The sequence below is a fragment of the Alosa pseudoharengus genome, unplaced genomic scaffold (genome assembly GCF_046254945.1).
Source record: "Alosa pseudoharengus isolate Yale_2024_CS ecotype anadromous, Long Island Sound unplaced genomic scaffold, YU_APseudo_1.1 YU_APseudo_1.1_scf_24, whole genome shotgun sequence".
Lineage (NCBI taxonomy): Eukaryota > Metazoa > Chordata > Actinopteri > Clupeiformes > Clupeidae > Alosa > Alosa pseudoharengus.
Window position 1 is genome coordinate 14,246,514 of NW_027468689.1, and position 17,410 is coordinate 14,263,923.

Consider the following 17,410-nt stretch of genomic DNA (forward strand, 5'->3'; position numbering starts at 1 on the left):
TGCGTCTATCATGCTGCTTTGTGCACTAATCAGTGAAAGGAAATAAACTACATACTTATATTTGTTTTTCATAATATATTTAATATAATGTAATAATAGTAATAAAATAACAAATGTTTGTTACACTGTATGTTCTTTTTATAGAAAATGCCCCGTGACAAGAATTACACGGAGGAGGACCTATGGCTGGCCCTGGAGGAGGGAGAGAGCCTCCGTAAGGTGGCGGCTGAATACGGCGTGCCCCACACCACCCTGCAAGACTGGAGGAAGGGGAAGTATGCCCACCCCAACTGGGCATTGCTGCCCAATGAGGAGGAGGCCCTGATCAGCTACATATTCTGGATGGCAGCACACGCAAGTTGGTGGCGTTAGTGCTTGCCTTCGAGATATGCAAGGCGTCAGGACGGACGAATCCGTTCCTGAGCAAGATGTGGTGGAGCTGCATCAGAGCTCGCCAGACCAAACTACATCGAGACCGAGAGGATTCACGGGGCTACGGTGGCACGGGTGGACGAGCTCTTCCACATCTGCCAGGCCCTGTACGATGGGTTCGGATTCCGCGGGACCCCTGAGCTCATCTACAACTGCGATGAGACTGGATTCGGCAACAAGGGCTCCTCCAGAAAGCGTGTCGGAAAGGCCAGAAGACCGTGTATGCGCAGCAGGTGACAACCAGGGAACACGTCACGCTGCACTGCTGCGTAAACGCTGCTGGGGAGGCCATACCTCTGTTTGTCATCTTTGCAAAGTGCCTCCCCAGCACAGCCTACGGCTTGGAGGGGCCCACCAACGCGCTCTATGGTGTGTCGGATACGGGGTACATGGACAGTGAGCTGTTTTTGAAGTGGCTTGAGCACTTCGTGAAATATGCCCGGCAGGAGCGACCACTCCTCCTCTTCATGGACCAACATGACACTCATGTTGGGACAAGAGTGGTCGACTTCTGTCGGGCGAACCAGATCGAGGTGGCGTGCCTGCCACCCATGTGCTCCAGCCGCTGGATGTGTCGGTGTACGGCCCTCTCAAGGCGGCATTCTCAGATCTTCCGAGACATCTGGCGCTGGTAAGAGGCAACCTCATCATCGGGAAGAAAAACTTCACGCCGGTGCTGAAGGTCGCGTTGGAGCAGGCCTGTAACCCGCTGGACAGGAAGGCAGTGGAAAAGTCCAAGGTGAGTTGACAAAAATAATATTACTAATACAACCATCATGAAAAGTTAAATGATTTGTATTTTCATTTGTATAAACACTCCACTCATAGTATCTGTTTTTTTTTGTGTTGCAGCTCGTCAAAAAGGCCTTACCGCCCGCCCAGAGGATGACAACATCGACTCGGAGGACAGAGACGATGACTCGTCCACATCCCAGCACCGGCAAGGATACCCCCACTGCCTCCACCAGCCACATCAACACCGCTGCCAATGCCGTACCCGACCCCGAACCCCTGTCCACCACCGTAAATCCTCCGAAATCCTCATGCCGCCACAATTCGACCGGCCGTCCCGGGGGCGGGGAAGAAGGATGCCTTTGCCCGCGAGAGTGATAACCAGCGACACTCACGCTGCATTACTTGCAGAGAAGAGGGCAGAGGAAGCCAGAAAAGAACAGGCCCGGCAGGATCGGGCAAACCAGCGCGTCGTCCGGCAGCAGCAGCAGGCTGCACAGTGGCTGTGAGGGAGGCCGCAAAACAGCAGAAGGAGGAAGCTCGGCAGCAAAGGGAGGCGTTATAGGCATCGGCCCGGGCTGCCAGGGAGGCCCAGGAGGCAGATGGGGAGCTCCAGGAGGCTGTGAGGTGTGCCTTCTGCGGGCAGGGAGGGTAACAACTTTTTCTTCAGTGTGACTCCTGTACCCTCTGGTACCACGCCGAGTGCGTCAACGTCGGCATGGTACCAGAGGGTACATGGTACTGTGACGTGTGCCATGCAAAGGCAGCAATGGAGGTACATTTTCGAAATGTAAAAAAAACCTTTAAAAAAAACAAACAAAAAAAAAGATTTATGATTTTTGTGATTTAAAATGAGAGTTCTTTTTAAAAGTTAAAGTTGCCCTTTAAAGTTTGACTCGTGTACATTCACAAAAACACCCTAGGATGCATTTTGGCGAGAGTTACGCTTTCAGAGAGAAGTTTATGCTTCGACGTGCTAGGAGTCTAGAACTGGTGTCAGCTTTGACGGCTCCCGTAGTTCTAAACGAGGCAGCACTTGATAGGTTGGTTGCTATATAACTCCTAACCACTAGATGGGAGAATTTCTTACACAGGGGGGCTTTAACCTAGTTTTGGGAAGGACATGCGGCAGTGTGGTTTGCTCAGGCAGAGGCTCAATTCGCGATCAGAAGGATAACGGACGATGCTACAAAATATTATGTGGTTGCGGCCCTAGGTAGCTCAATAGACCTTTTACGCACTTCCGCATTTTTCGAACGGAAATATGTCATTGTAGCGTAGTAGAACTTCCTGTTATCGTAGTGGGTTAGCGGCAGATACGGAAAATGGCAGAGTCGACGAGTCGCAATTTCTGTTGTGTTCCAGGCTGTTCGTCTTCCACCCAAAAACGGCCCTACCTTTCATTTCATTCTTTTCCTGTGAATCCAAACCTGAAACCCAAATGGATACAGGCGATCCGAAGAGAGGAAGGGAACAAGTTTATGACAAAAAGAGCACTTATGTCTGCAGCCGGCACTTCGCTACGGATGATAACATTGGTGGCTGCGTCGTTCGTCGCCTAAAGAGTGATGTTGTCCCAAGTCTATTCCCTTGGAACAATTTTACTGTTCCTTTGAGAAGGGAGTCAGTATATGACAGAACTTTCAAACGTCAGTCTATCCAACTATGCTGTAAAGATAGTGACATGGTGGCTAAAGCAGTAAGGATGGATCACGACTACGTGACACACCCACCTGCAGGTAAGATTGTTCATAATGTGTTTAGTAGGCTAAGGCTAGTCAACTATGTGTATCGTTAATGGATAAATGCAGTTCTAACATATGTCTATATCATGAAATTCAACTAACGTTAGCCTACATCTGTAACTGTAACATAGTCTGTTGTGTTGCCCCCTGCAGGTAACCCCCAGAACCTAGTCAACGTCAGCCGTTTCTCAGACGTAACCCCAGGCCTAAGCAGTTAAAACCTACGATACCTCCCTTGAGGTTATTGTAGATAGCAGGGACCTACTGTCGAGTGAAGTCGCACGTCTTCCCTCTACGGCGCAGATAACCTAAAGTTCCTATTTTTAAATATCCCCCTTGGAAGTTGATCAGGCTTCCGTGGTGGATTTATTGAGATGTTTATGAAATAAGAAGCGACTACGCCTAGGTCTCGAACAGTTGGCTAACGTGCGAAGATGTTTGACCCTAGAATTTATCTAGAGACACAGGTTATAGGCTACTTCTTGCTTAGGTTTTTAAAGAGTGGAGACCTTCTTACCGTCCTTCAGTATAAAGTCACGCTGACCTAAGTCTTAGAAAAGATGAATAACCACAGAAGAGACACGTTATCTTACCCTCCTGCTGGAATTCGTAGGAAAACCAAGAAAAGACAAAAATACTGCTTGAAGAATTAGATGCCAAGGTTAAATGAGTTCTTTACTTTTCAGCACTTTGGTGATGTTACAAAATGCGGCGTAATATCCACTTGCAGGTTACAATGTCGTAGAAAATATAAAAAGAGTAAATCCACAAAATAGGAAAATAGTAAATCCACAAATGGAGAAGAGATTACAATAAAAATAGTAAATCCACAAATGGAGAAAAAGAGAATATACGGAAAAAAAGTAAGTCCTCAAAAAAGGGAAAAAGTCAGCTGATTGTCTTCTGCAGTCACTCTCTGTCGGAGTAGCAGGTCTGATATCTGCAACAGGTTCCACGGAGTTTCGGTCCGCGACTCAGCCTGGCACGACGTCCAACACTTTGCTTCTCAACAAATTTCGGAGGACGAATTCTGACAACCGCACGCGACATCATAAAGCAAAAACCCAGCGAGTTGAAGGAAGGAAAAAAGAAGAAGCAGCCCCGATCGTCTAGTTCGGCCCCTATTTATACTAGGTGGACTTGTCCTCCCCCACACATTCCTGAGACAAATCAATCCTATTTTCCCACGACAGTTTAGAACCTTCTAGAAGTTCCCACAAGGGCTGGGAATATTCTCACGTTAGCTGGGAATATAGCTGGGAAAATTCTCACGTTAGCTGGGAATATTCTCACAATAGCTAATACATTCTAGAAGTCACTGATCTTAACCAACAATTTAAGATGACACGCATTAACATACTTCTCCGGGTTAAATTTCGGAGATGATACATTACATTCAGGTTTACAGATAGTTTCCACAGGTTACACAAACAGTTTACATTCAATGGCAATTATAACCATGTGACACATTACATTTAGCAACATACACTTTTACAGTCATCAAGAGAGTTCAGTTACATTCTTACAGGTTACAAACACTTATGGCATTAACTCTTCACACAATGCAATCTGAATACATTCATTTAAACAGTTTAAGGCACTTTATCCATTTCACAGTTTGAGACATACAATTCTATGCATAATTCCCTAGACTTTACAAGGTCAGGCTACTAAAATACTTGTAATGATACATTTCATTCATCGCACTTTATTATTTATTATGAGGTCATTGTTTGCAGTTATGGTTGATTTTCCATTCTTTTATTCATATTCAATAATCATCAAGTATTTCTGAGGTCAGGGTGATCTGGTTTAGTAATCCTGCACATTGTTCAACATCTGCTTCAACACATTCATTCACTTCCACGCTTTCAGGTGAACTTAATTCAAGAGTAGGTTGCAAGGTCATTGGTTTAACATTACGATTCAATTCCTGGTCAGTTTCTTTCCTAATTTGTCTAATCATATTTTCTAGATCAGAGAGATTACCTTGATAGCTAGCGCTGAATCTAGCCTTTCTGCGTTTTCGCCTTGTAAGATGTATTGGTTTTGTGCTATCGCTCTGGGGTCCATACGGTTGGTGTTCTGGCAACACGTCACTGTTGACAAATGTAACGTTAACGTTAGGCTACTGTAGCAAGATGCTCACGCGGCGTTAACGTTACTGTAGCAAGATGCTCGTGCGACATTTCAATTTTACATGACACGTGATTACTCTGTTGTGTTGATAATTTCTTTATCTTTGCAGGTGCTCTGGATAAGGCTTTAGATTACATCCATGACTTAGAAGCCAGGTTGCAAAAGACTGACCTACCACCCCCTACTCTCTTCAGCCGATACTGTTCATCTGACACCAAATTTCCATCCGAGAGGGTTTTTACTAGGGATGTCCGATATTGGCTTTTTTGCCGATATCCGATATGCCGATATTGTCCAACTCTCAAATTTCGATTCCGATATCAGCCGATACCGATGTCGATATGTGGGTTATTTTTCCTCAAAACTAATTTAGGTAACATCACATATCTCCTGTTGTGGAATTAACACAACATGCTTAATGTTATTGTGATGCCCCACTGGATGCATTCTTGAATGCAACAAGGCTTTCCAAATGTTAACATTGTCTGTGCAAAATAAGAAAAATACTTCAACTTAATTTAGGGAAAAAGTGCCATGTTTATTTTTTATTTTTTAATTGTCTCAAACAACAGTTTGGATTACACTCTCCCTGAGATAATCTTGACAATGCCCACAACAAATAGGGAAAATTTGACTTCTTCACAAATGATAAAACATTGTACCTGAACAACTATGTGCAACATAGCAGAATGTAAAGCCAACTAAAATAACAGGCATAGTGTATGACAGGCTACCCTTTTTCTGTGTTAAATGAGCCTGCATTTGTAGGATGCTTCATGAACTGTTTCTTTAACTAAAACTCAATCACCTTAATTGAATGAATGCACAAATATGAGTCAATTACACTGTGGCAAGCAACTATACTGCACAATTTTGAAAACATTTGTTTGAGCTACAAAAAATACTTCAGGCTTGAGGTGAAGTACATAACGGGCCATACCCACAATCAGGCTTGGAATTTCACCATTTTAGGGGCAAGGCCACTTGGCCTTCAGTTGGGCATATTTGGTGGGGGGCACAAAGGCCACATGTCAGGGCACCAAGGCCAAAGTTAACTATACAGTAGTAGGCTATAAAAATGATCAAAGTTGTATTCACTGCAGTAGACCTGCATCACTGTATACAAAAACATAAAACATGACATATAACATATAACTGTAAATCCTCTTATCATCTAATATTTTCAGATATCTAGGCTATATTTAACATTTATTTTATATTTGGCCTGTTATGAAATCATGTATTGAACAATTTAAGCACAGCTCAGCTTTAAGAAACTCAAATAGCCTAGATGCATGCTTAGCATTTTGTGATCATTAAGGCTACTTTCACAAACTCTTACAGTCAGCTGTCCTCTGATTTACCGATATCTAGGCGACATTTGTAATATTTGTTTTGTATTTGGCCCGTTATGAAATAATGTGGAACAATTTAAACACAGTGTAAAACTTAAATCCCAAATTTGGAGACATCCATGTATGTTGAAATTTACTGCAAATTCAAAACGGGATTAGTCTGGAACGGCTAACTGTACAGGGGACTGATTTACACCTTTCTGTTCGGTAAGGTCTGCTGTTTATTCTGATATATGGTTTGTCATATGTTAAACGAAGGGTTCTGAAGTATTCCACCGAGATTAATGGGTAGGGAGATGGACGCAAAACCTTCAGTAGAATTTATGATTGAATGATATTATTTACTTTTCTAGCGAACCGTTCACCACAGCAATTAGCGGCTAACATCGTTTAAAAGCTAAGAAAAAGCTCTTTCATGTGATAATTGTGATGTCTGTGTGATGAGTAGGCTACTTCGCGAGTAGTTCAACTGAGAAGAATGGGTTAATTTGGACGCACTTTCTTGCGCTGTCACTTTCTCCACTGCGTAATTTGGCCATAGGCTAAATATATATCGCTATTAGTAGGACGCTAAGCAGAATATTTAAAGAAGGGGGCACCAAGGCCACCGTGGCCTGTAAACCTCTGATTTTCAAAGGGGTGTCACGGCCAACTCAAGGGGCTACGACGGCCATGGCCAATTCCAAACCACAGACATAATGTTGAAACAGAGCGAGCAAGTTTGTTACTGCAGCCATCCACGCTTGTTTGTATGCTTCAAGACGCAGCTTGATGAGGTCATCATCTGTGCGCCGGTAAACGCTTCAGGAACGCAAGCATTATTTTATCGGTTTTAAGGCAAAAAAAATCCGATAACGATATTAACAGATATTACATTTTTATGCTAATATCGGGCCGATAATATCGGTGGGCCGATATTATCGGACATCTCTAGTTTTTACTATTTTTTGGGAGTCCATTGCACCATCTGCCCTTAGACTTGTGTACTGGACCAAAGCAAAGAGGGTAGGGGAGGAAGGCTGCGAAGATCCCAGCCCAGCATGCCATTAATCGATGAGTTTTTGATGTACTCCATGCGGATTGCTGTTGGCATGAAGGAGCAGCTCATTGCTGACATGTTTAATGTGAGCATTGCCAGGGTCAGCAGGGTTACCATCACCTAGGCAAATTATCTTTTTATGATGCTAGGCTCACTTCCCATCTGGATAACCAGGGAAAAGGTTAAGTCCACTATGCCCCTTAAATTCCAGAGGTATTATCCCAATGTCAGAGTAATACTGGACTGCACAGAAATTGCCCTGGAGACAGCCTCATCCCTCACCTTACAGTCAGAAACATTCAAACTACAAAAACAGGACAACATTGAAAGGGCTGGTTGGAGTTGCTCCCAATGGTTTGGTGACATTTGTCTCACCCCTGTACACTGGGTGCATCTCAGAAGGAGATCACCAGGATCAGTGGAGTCCTTCCCTTGCTGGAGTCAGGAGACGACATCATGGCAGACAAAGGGTTCCTCATTCAAGACCTCCTTGCTGACGTTGGAGCTAAGCTCATCATTCCACCTTTTAAGTGTGCAGCTCAATTCAGCAAGGAGGAAACGGAACAAACCCAAGCCATTGCCTGCCTCAGAATTATAGTGGAGAGAGTGATCGGTAGGGTAAAAGTCCTTTCACATCTGGGACTCTCCCGTGCCACTCACACTGATTGGCAGTGTGAATCAGATCTGGCTTAACTGCTGTGTTCTAGCAAATTATCAAGGACCTTTTAGTTTTGAAGAGTGAATGAATTGTTTTGTATATAAATAATGTATAAATAATTTAGTGTTTCCTCATATTCTTAAACATCAAAATGTAATTGTTATATTCTTAATATTTTTCTGTTGTGACTGATTTCACTAAAACATTAGATGAACAATTAAAACAATTTTGTTCAAAATGATGCATCCTTTATTTTTTTTTTTGTATTTGTAACATACTAAACCACCTTCTGTGAACCAACTGTATACTACTCTCTACACTGCACTATATTTCTTGTCCTGTCTATACTTTGTATATACATTGCACTTTTTTGCTCTTCTGGTTAGACGCAGACTGCATTTCACTGTCTTTGTGCTTGTACTCTGCACAATGACAATAAAGTTGAATCTAATCTAATGAACTGATTAATAACAACTGATTCAATCAATAACAAACATTTACAATAAAACAGGACAGAAGGCAAAACTGATTAGTGGAAAAAGATTAGTGGAATTCAAGGTATGCATTCATGTATGTGCCATAGTAATATACATCTAATTTTTGTTTCATTCCCGCTATGAATGAATCATCACGCCAAATTCTTTCTACAGTTAAATCTGATTGGGTATCGGTAACAAAGTCACACCATGCCAGTCCTGTAATAGCCAGTTGGCCCTGAACCTGCCAGTAGTACTTGTGTGTACGCCTCAGACTGGCATGGCCTTCCTGCACCTTGAGATGAGCAACCTGACAAGGATAATCTTTTGTGCTGCTCTTCACCTCAACCAGGCCAAAAGGAGGCGACTGTCCAGTCATACACCCGACCGTCTGGACTGGCCCCGAGATGTGGTGCGTCAGGGTGAATGACGAAACCTGCTGGTAACACATTACATTGCCTGAATTCAGCATAGTTTGCCAGCACTTCAGGCTCCATCAGCAGACCACGCTTCATTGCAGCTGTTTAGATTGTAGAGCCTCTGATCATGTGAACAGCTGCAGACTCCTGCTCAGCACTACCCGCCCTACTACTGCAAGCATTCTGAAAACGACTGGCAGTCAGCCTTGGTCGTCGTAGTTGTGTCCATGCAGGACATTTGGACTGCTGCTGGGTTTCTTCCTCTATCTTGCTGGACAGCTCTGGTGACACTTGTAGAGACTCAAGATGCATTTGTTGATGTAGGGTCGGGACGAAATGCAAGCTGCAATGCAAGGTGTGCTGCATCAGCGGAAGGGATGGAAATTATGGAGCCATGTGGTGTATGATGAGGTCACTGGACTTCTTGGGTGGACAGTGATAGGACGGGGGGATCCACGAGGGACAGACCCAAATCTAGATGATGTCAGCTCCATTTCAGAAAGCCCATCCAAAACAACAGCCATGAAAGGCTGGGGCTGTACCTGGCCTAATTTGCCTCCAGATGCCATCATATATGGATCTGGCAGTGGTCCTAGGCAAAAGAGCAAAGAGATACACAAGATTATTGGTCACACACACAAAAAAGTTAATGCAAATGAATGCTTAACTACAATTACATTTATATTTCATTAATTGTATCTGTCAATACTAGTACTGGAGAATGGAGTGTCTACATTATAAGTACAAGTGAAAGTGTGGTAGAATGAAAAGTGGTAGAGGAGGGAAGAGGTGGAGGGGAAGGAGGAAAAAGAGGGAAGAGCATGTGGTAAGTGTGCGTCATGCGTGTCAGGTGGTCAAAAAAAGTGATAGGAGAGGAGGTATCCTTGGAAGTGACGCGTCGTCAAGAGTGTCGTCAAGAGTGTCGTCAAGATAGAGAGGGACATCCCCTGCTCTGGTGGCACTTGGCAGATCGTTCCACCAACGGGGGACACCAAATGGAAATGGTCTGGAATTAATAATGATGTTAGTCATTTAAAACTTAAACATAAAAAACATAACATTAAAAAAAAAAACTTAATTTACTCTCACAAAGCAACAATCAAACAGTTAAGTAATGAATCACCTGTATATGCCTTGTACAGTGTGGACCTCAGACCGGTCTTGCCCACTGTTTTAGGCTTTTGTACCACCAGCTCACTAACAGGTTCAGGATGGATTCCCTAAAAGACAAAAAGCAGTTACAGTCTGTAGTCAGTACTGGGGGTGTTTTTATAATTTATATATAGATACGCATCGGTTCTTAAAGTCATAATGATATGTTTAACACAAACCCACCTGTGTTCTTGGTCTGTGCCATCTTTGCAAGCCACTTGTGCAGGCCAGAGGGGGTGGAACAGGCTGCAGACCTAGTTGTGAATAATGTGCAGTCTGGTACAGGATGGCAACTATGTGGTTGCAGAATCCTTTACCAGCTGCACAACTGCAGGAGAAAGCTTTCAGGTTGGCCCTTTCAGCTTCCAGTGATATCTAGACACAATAACAAATGAAACAGGTTACACTCAAGTCGTACTTATGCTATTACATCAATGTTCATAATAACATGAAACTGTAACTTTCAGTAGGGTGACCAGATTGTAATGGGGGTGCTGAGCTGTGTACAGGATGCAAATGATTACATTTAATCTAAGTCCAATGTTATTATATTATATCTGTGTGACAAGTACTCCACGTCCGCGAGCAATTTAGTTCAACCTGTACTTGAGATTTTACTGGGACAGAGCAGTTCAGTCTACAGTGGGTCCCAGTTAAGTTTGGACGCGTTCCTTCAGGAATCACGCACCCCATTTTCTCAGCAGAAATGGCACAAACTGCAGTTGACACAAACAACCACAAGGTGTCACTTTGGAGTTCTGACACTACTATTTTTGATGCGACTTGACTTACTGCTTCCATGATGCAGTTTCCAAGTCAGTAGAACAATCAGAGAAAGCTGAGCCATTACCAAACATATATGATAATACAATAGCGTGAGTTTATATATCTTATACCCTATTTGTCACGGTTACTTATAGATTTGATAGTGTAACGATAAGCGCATGAGACTTTCAGCGGGGGCACGGGAACTTAAATTTATCACGGTAGTTTAAGCTTACACTTGACAAAACATTCTAATATGAAAATGTAGATGCAATTGTTGTAAGATGGTGCAGCTCCTTTAAAAAAGCATCGTGCGCAGGGATGGAGAGAGAAAGCGAGAGGGGATATGTGTGTTAGATGCGTGTGGAAAAAGTAGACGTGCTGTTGAGACTGGAGCTAGTCATATTCAAAATAATACAAAAAATAAATCCGCAGATAAAACCAATTATCCTCATTCATTGCAACCCCTGCTTGCCGACGTTCAAACGAAAAAGATATCAAAGCACCTTTTGCGTTTGAATGTAGCACGATTTTTTTTTAAACAGCTAGACAAATGATTTAGCTAATTGATTATAGCCTGTACACCAGCAATTGTTGAACATTTACCTGTACAAGTACATTGACAGTAGCCCAGCCTAACAAGCATGTTGCATGTTGTAGGCCTACTGTAGAAATTTCACTTAAATTGCAATCGCAACATGCCTGCTTGCCGACGTTCAAACGACAACGAAAAATATATCAAATCAACAAGAGGGTTGAGTCTGAATGACACGACTCATATTGCTCCTCATAACCGTCTATAAAAAAAAGTGTTTTTTCTTTTCTTTTTGAGCACGTCTGAATCCCAGGACATAACGCACTGGACCTTAGCCTATAATAGGCTCGAGATATAATTCCAAAGGGGGCAGATAGGGCCTACTGCACTTAAAACTTAAAAAGATTTAACGAAGCTTCCCGAAATTTGAAATTGCGTTCAGTGACTGGCATCGGGTGAACGAAGCTTTTCGAAGTTGAACAGGCTATTAAAAACTATTTGCGCACCTCAATGTCACAGGAGAGACTGGGCTCTCCCTTCTATCAATTGAACAAGACGTTATGCTACCTGCAAACTGGCCTATGATTTCATTGCTGAGTTTGAGGCAAAGCAAGATATGGCGAGTCAGTGTAATTTATTTGTCCAATGTTAGCCTACAGACCAGTTTCCATAGTGCACATCTTATCAACAGTTTGAATGTCGTGTGTGTTTCTGCTCATTAAGTGTGCTTGCTGCAAAGCAGCACACTTATTGTTCTTCTTAAGTTTTATTAAGTGTGCTTGCTGAAAGCAGCACACTTATTGTTCTTCTTAAGTTTTCTTATTCCTGTAAGCCCAATTTTTCGTCAGCTCCTGCTCCTAGACCTTGAGATATCGCCACCGGTCCAACTCTAGAACGTCCGGCCGGAACCGGTGTAGTGTGGAAATTGAAAAGGATGTCACTGACCCTTGTCATTCTTCCGCCATATTGGATTAAATAGAAAGCGAAACTAAAGTTTCACAGGTCACAAATTTGGTCTGAACTTCACGAAACTTGAAGTACATGATCCTTGGACCAAGCTTTACAAAAGTTACAGAAAGGATTTTTGATTTTCAAAAGCGTTTGCCCGTCACAGCCAAACGAAATCGGCGGCGAAGCTCCGAAACAGGAAGTCGTCCATATCTCAGGAACACTGTCACATATCGATACCAAATTTTGTATATGAACTCGGGACTCCAATGTGAGGGTGCATAAGCTAAAAAAAAAAAAAGAAATATTCCAAAAGTTTCCAGCATTCGGCATACCACCCACAGGTATTTGGTAACTAACTATCACCTTTCGCCTTTGCAGTTGCACTTCTATCACAATGCCTTCCAAGTATGCACAATGTCTCTGGGCAGCCACAATGTCTCGGGGCAACCTTGCCCAATCATGAAATCCTTGCTCTGCCATGGGATAGTATGGACTTACGAACTGAAATAGCAAGGAGAACAGTAGCTATATATGGCTTACATAGAGTTGTTTTCACATTGACGGTATTCAAATTAAATTTTTCCTTATTGTTAAATATCATGATGGGAGAGTATTATTAAAAATGTTACAAGTATGCAAATTCATATGTTTACGGGAAATTAAGTTTTACTGGGTTGTTTTGTTGTAAAGACATGCAAGGCATTCTGGGCCATGTAATAGACAAACAGTGGTCGGCAGCGTTAACTTGATTTCCTATATTAATATGAATAGGTGTTTCTGTAAACCTAGGGACAATAAACAGCTATCTCTGTTACAAAAACGAGCTGGTAATCGCTCATTGAAGAGGGAACTATGATAAAAAGATTGTTTTCCTAAAAGCATGGAGTTGACGAAAGAATTTAGGAAATGTCACGTTAATGTTAAATAGCCTACATTTGAACGCTAGGTGGCAACGTTGTATTACATTTCACTAAATGCTAAACTAAAGTGTGAGCTTAACAAGTAAGGAAGGTGCAAATATTATGTAATTTATCATGGGAAATTATTGGAAATGTTAATGTATTTAGACAGAAGGTAGCACTGTTGTATTACATTTCACAGAACTGCTAGTCTGAGAAAAGGTGTTATTTTCGGTGGTATGTGAACATGCCTAGGGAGGACTCATGATGACATATTTACTTAAGGTTGCAAGAAATGTTAGTTTTTTTGTGTTCTTATTTTTGCTTACCCTACCAAATTGGACTTTCAAGATACTTACCATCATTATATCCATTACACAGGTGATCACAAAGCATTGCTGAGTCACTGGTCCTTGATGACGATACAGTGAACATAGTGAACCAACAAGCTACATTCACCGTGGGGAGAGACACTAGTGGCAGTGGGATGTGTAACTCTAGTAGGCCTACATCATATAAAGTTACACAAAGCCAAACAGCATTATCCATGTTGTTGCGATTGTATGCTAGAGTAAGTTAATAGTGAAACTGATAACGTTTTCCGTTTAAGTACAATAAGAGAACATACGACGGTAGGCTGTAAAAATGCATTTCTATTTTGGTGATGACAACCATTTTGACAGCAGCAATCAAGTTATCGCGGTAATGTTTTCTTTTTGGAAAAGACCTGTGCACATACATGTAGCCAATCGTTGCATACAGCTATATTGTTCTACATGTCGTTATCGTTCTAGTTTATGTGTGAACGTCGTCATTGATATTAACGAGAACGATATCTATTTAGTTATCGTTCTTGGTGTGAATATGCCTTTAGAAATGCTATAGCCTATATCCGTAATGACTGACGTCACAGAGCAGATCCCAAATTTATCATGCATAGGCCTACTGTAATTCTAGATTGTACAATTATTTTACATTGTTTTTACCTGGTACTTCACAGCATTTTGTACCCCGTATTGTGTTCCCACCAGAAAAGTGAAGATTCTGCAATATTAATGATGAATCAACAAGTCAGATACTTGCTAATTTCTCAAACCCTTATTTTTCATTGACATAGTTCACAAATATTTTTAAAACTCTTTCCAGTATATGTAAATGCCATGCAAGTACAATTACACTTAGACATAAGAATCTCTCTGATTTAAATGGTTGACTTTTATTAAGATAATGTTTCAGTAATCTGGTTCCAGGACCACAGCTTCAGACCAATTATGTATCAAAGAAAGAAGAGCAAAATAAAAAAGAAACGACGACACAATTCCGTTCTGGAATGTTAATATCAATAAAATTCGAAATTTAAGAGTGTACAATTACGTAAACATGTGGGACATAGGAACATGGCTAAAAAGGCTTTGCAGTACAATACATAGCATGTGCACCATATGAAATCAATATGATCACCATACTACAGTGTCATATCCAAGGGAAAAAAATTGCATTTGACATTAAAGTTGAAAGGTTTGTATTATTAAAACAACTGTAGAATCAGCATCCATAGAATCAGAATTTTCAGAATTTGCTTTGGTCTCAATGCACAAGACATACAATAATTAAAATACATAAAATACAATAACACAATAAATAGACAACATGTTAAGACGAGACAGACAACCATAACTACTGTAACTATAACAAGACACTGAATTAACAAATAAACAAAAACCAAACAAAGAGCTCAAAGATGCAGAGGCAGCTATTCGCAGTGCCATGGCAACAACATAAATGACACATAAGACAAAAGATGTTGGACAATGCAGCTATAAAAACAATAAAGACAATATTACACAAACAATATGTACAGTAGACAACCATCACCTTTAGAGGTACAATTTGGATCATCAATGTACTATCCAAGGGAAAAATGTTTGATATCAAAGTTGAAAGGTCAATTAATATGATCACCATACTATGGTGTCATATCCAAGGGAAAAATGTTGTATTTGACATTAAAGTTGAGAGGTTTGTATTATCAAAACAACTGTAGAACAGTAAATCAGCATCCGTAGAATCTGAATTTTCACATATAAAGAATTTGCTTTGGTCTCAATGCACAGGACATACAATAATTAAAATACATAAAATACAATAACACAATAAATAGACAACAGGTTAAGATGAGACAACCATAACTAAGTATAGCAAGACACTGAGTTAACAAATATTTATTTTTTTAAATAAAACACTATAAAAACAATAAAGACAATATTACACAAACAGTATGTAGACACCCATCACCATTAGTGGTACAATTAATATGATCACCATACTTTGGTGTCATATCCAAGGGAAAAAAAGTTTTATTTGACATCAAAGTTGGACGGTGCAGCATAATGGTCAGCGTACATATGACACCAAAACATACAAGGCAGACAACACACAATTATCAAATAATTAAAAGTACATAAAAAATAAAATAATACAAAAGAAAAATCCATTTTAAATTAGTCCAATTAGTTCAATCTAACTGACTGAAAAATATTACTCCAGTTCATCACTCTAGCTGGGTCATGGTTGTGAAGAGTCGAAATGTGTTGTCAGATGCGGTGGCCCTACATCAAGCGTTGTGGGCCAGGGTGTTGATGTGGCATTATCAGCGGCTTGATAGATGTTACCCAAGGAGAATCCAGGGTCGAAGGCAGGGGCTCGCTGTGTTGTTAGTTATTGTGATGAATGAGCACTGTGCGAAGCAGGCCATATGCCGCCATGAAAGCAGCCAGAACCAGAGCAGCCAGTAACATCAGCAGTGCAGACCTATCACCAGATACTTTAAGAGAATATGCTTTAGGTTGCATCCTCCACAATGTTTTCACTGGTTGCACAGGCAGGTAGACAACGCCATATAATGGGACTCTGTAACGAATACACAAACAAATAAAGATAAAGGGAAAATATACATCCACAATAATCAGATTTTGTCAGCACAGGTGGAGAGAACAACAGATAAATCCAAAATTCACTGTGTTTAATTTAGATATGATTCAAGTTTGTACCATGACAACAGCACTGACTGAAATGCTCAGGTAGAAACTTGCAAACTTCATCCGTCACAGTATTTTCACTCGCCAACTGGATACAATGTGACACTATAGTAAACAAACACACAAACAATAATAGCAGTCATAAACTAAACAATCACACAGCATCTGTACAGACCAAAACAAGGACATTCAAAATGTAAAAGTTGTTTAAAATGTGTACCATGATAACAGCATTGGCTGAAAAGGTTGGAGAGCAGAAATGGGAATACTCCATCCTTTACAATATCCTTACTGTCTGTAGAGATGATATGACACTATAATAAGCAAACAAAAACAGAAATAACAAACACATGTAAATATTTATCATCCGGAGAAAATAATCTTTTCTGATTGTCTGGTGGGTGGGTATTTATTCTGAATGACGGGACATCTATAAAGTACATCTGGTAAAAAAAAAAAACGTTTCCAACGCTTATGAATATTAAGTACAACAACATAACCATAGTAATAACAATAATAGCTTACATTTATATACCACCATTCAGAATACCTAGTGTTGCTTGACATACAAAGGAAAAGTGGGTCAGAGGCCAAAGGCCTCTGAGAAAAGGTGTTATTTTCGGTGGTATGTGAACATGCCTAGGGAGGACTCATGATGACATATTTACTTAAGGTTGCAAGAAATGTTAGTTTTTTTGTGTTCTTATTTTTGCTTACCCTACCAAATTGGACTTTCAAGATACTTACCATCATTATATCCATTACACAGGTGATCACAAAGCATTGCTGAGTCACTGGTCCTTGATGACGATACCCAAATGAACATCAAACACAACATACACTTTAACAATCCTCAACTGAAATAGCCAATAGACTAGTGTGAAGCATTAATCCCATATCACCCTTAAGGGAATAAGGCTCTCAGACACTCAGCTAAGTTAGTTAAAAAAAATGTCATTGCCCAAAGGGGACAAATGAACCTGATCCCTAAGAAACAGCTCAGGCCTGTTAAAGCGTATATCATGATGATGAACCATAGCCCCCTGTATTCCCAAAACAAAAGTAGCCATCTCAC

The 17,410-nt window shown here is 41.0% G+C and overlaps 2 long non-coding RNA genes across 2 annotated transcripts; both read right to left on the reverse strand.

Annotated features, from left to right (window-relative positions):
- Positions 1-9,910: 9,910 nt before the first annotated feature.
- LOC143141945 (uncharacterized) lies at positions 9,911-10,517 on the reverse strand. Its single transcript, XR_012990837.1, has 3 exons — positions 10,331-10,517; positions 10,119-10,215; positions 9,911-10,001 (listed from the first exon to the last, which is right to left on the reverse strand). It is a non-coding gene; the product is annotated as an uncharacterized LOC143141945 (long non-coding RNA).
- Positions 10,518-15,525: 5,008 nt separating this feature from the next.
- On the reverse strand, positions 15,526-17,144 carry LOC143141946 (uncharacterized). The gene is made up of 4 exons (XR_012990838.1): positions 17,083-17,144; positions 16,556-16,649; positions 16,348-16,440; positions 15,526-16,207 (listed from the first exon to the last, which is right to left on the reverse strand). It is a non-coding gene; the product is annotated as an uncharacterized LOC143141946 (long non-coding RNA).
- Positions 17,145-17,410: the final 266 nt, after the last annotated feature.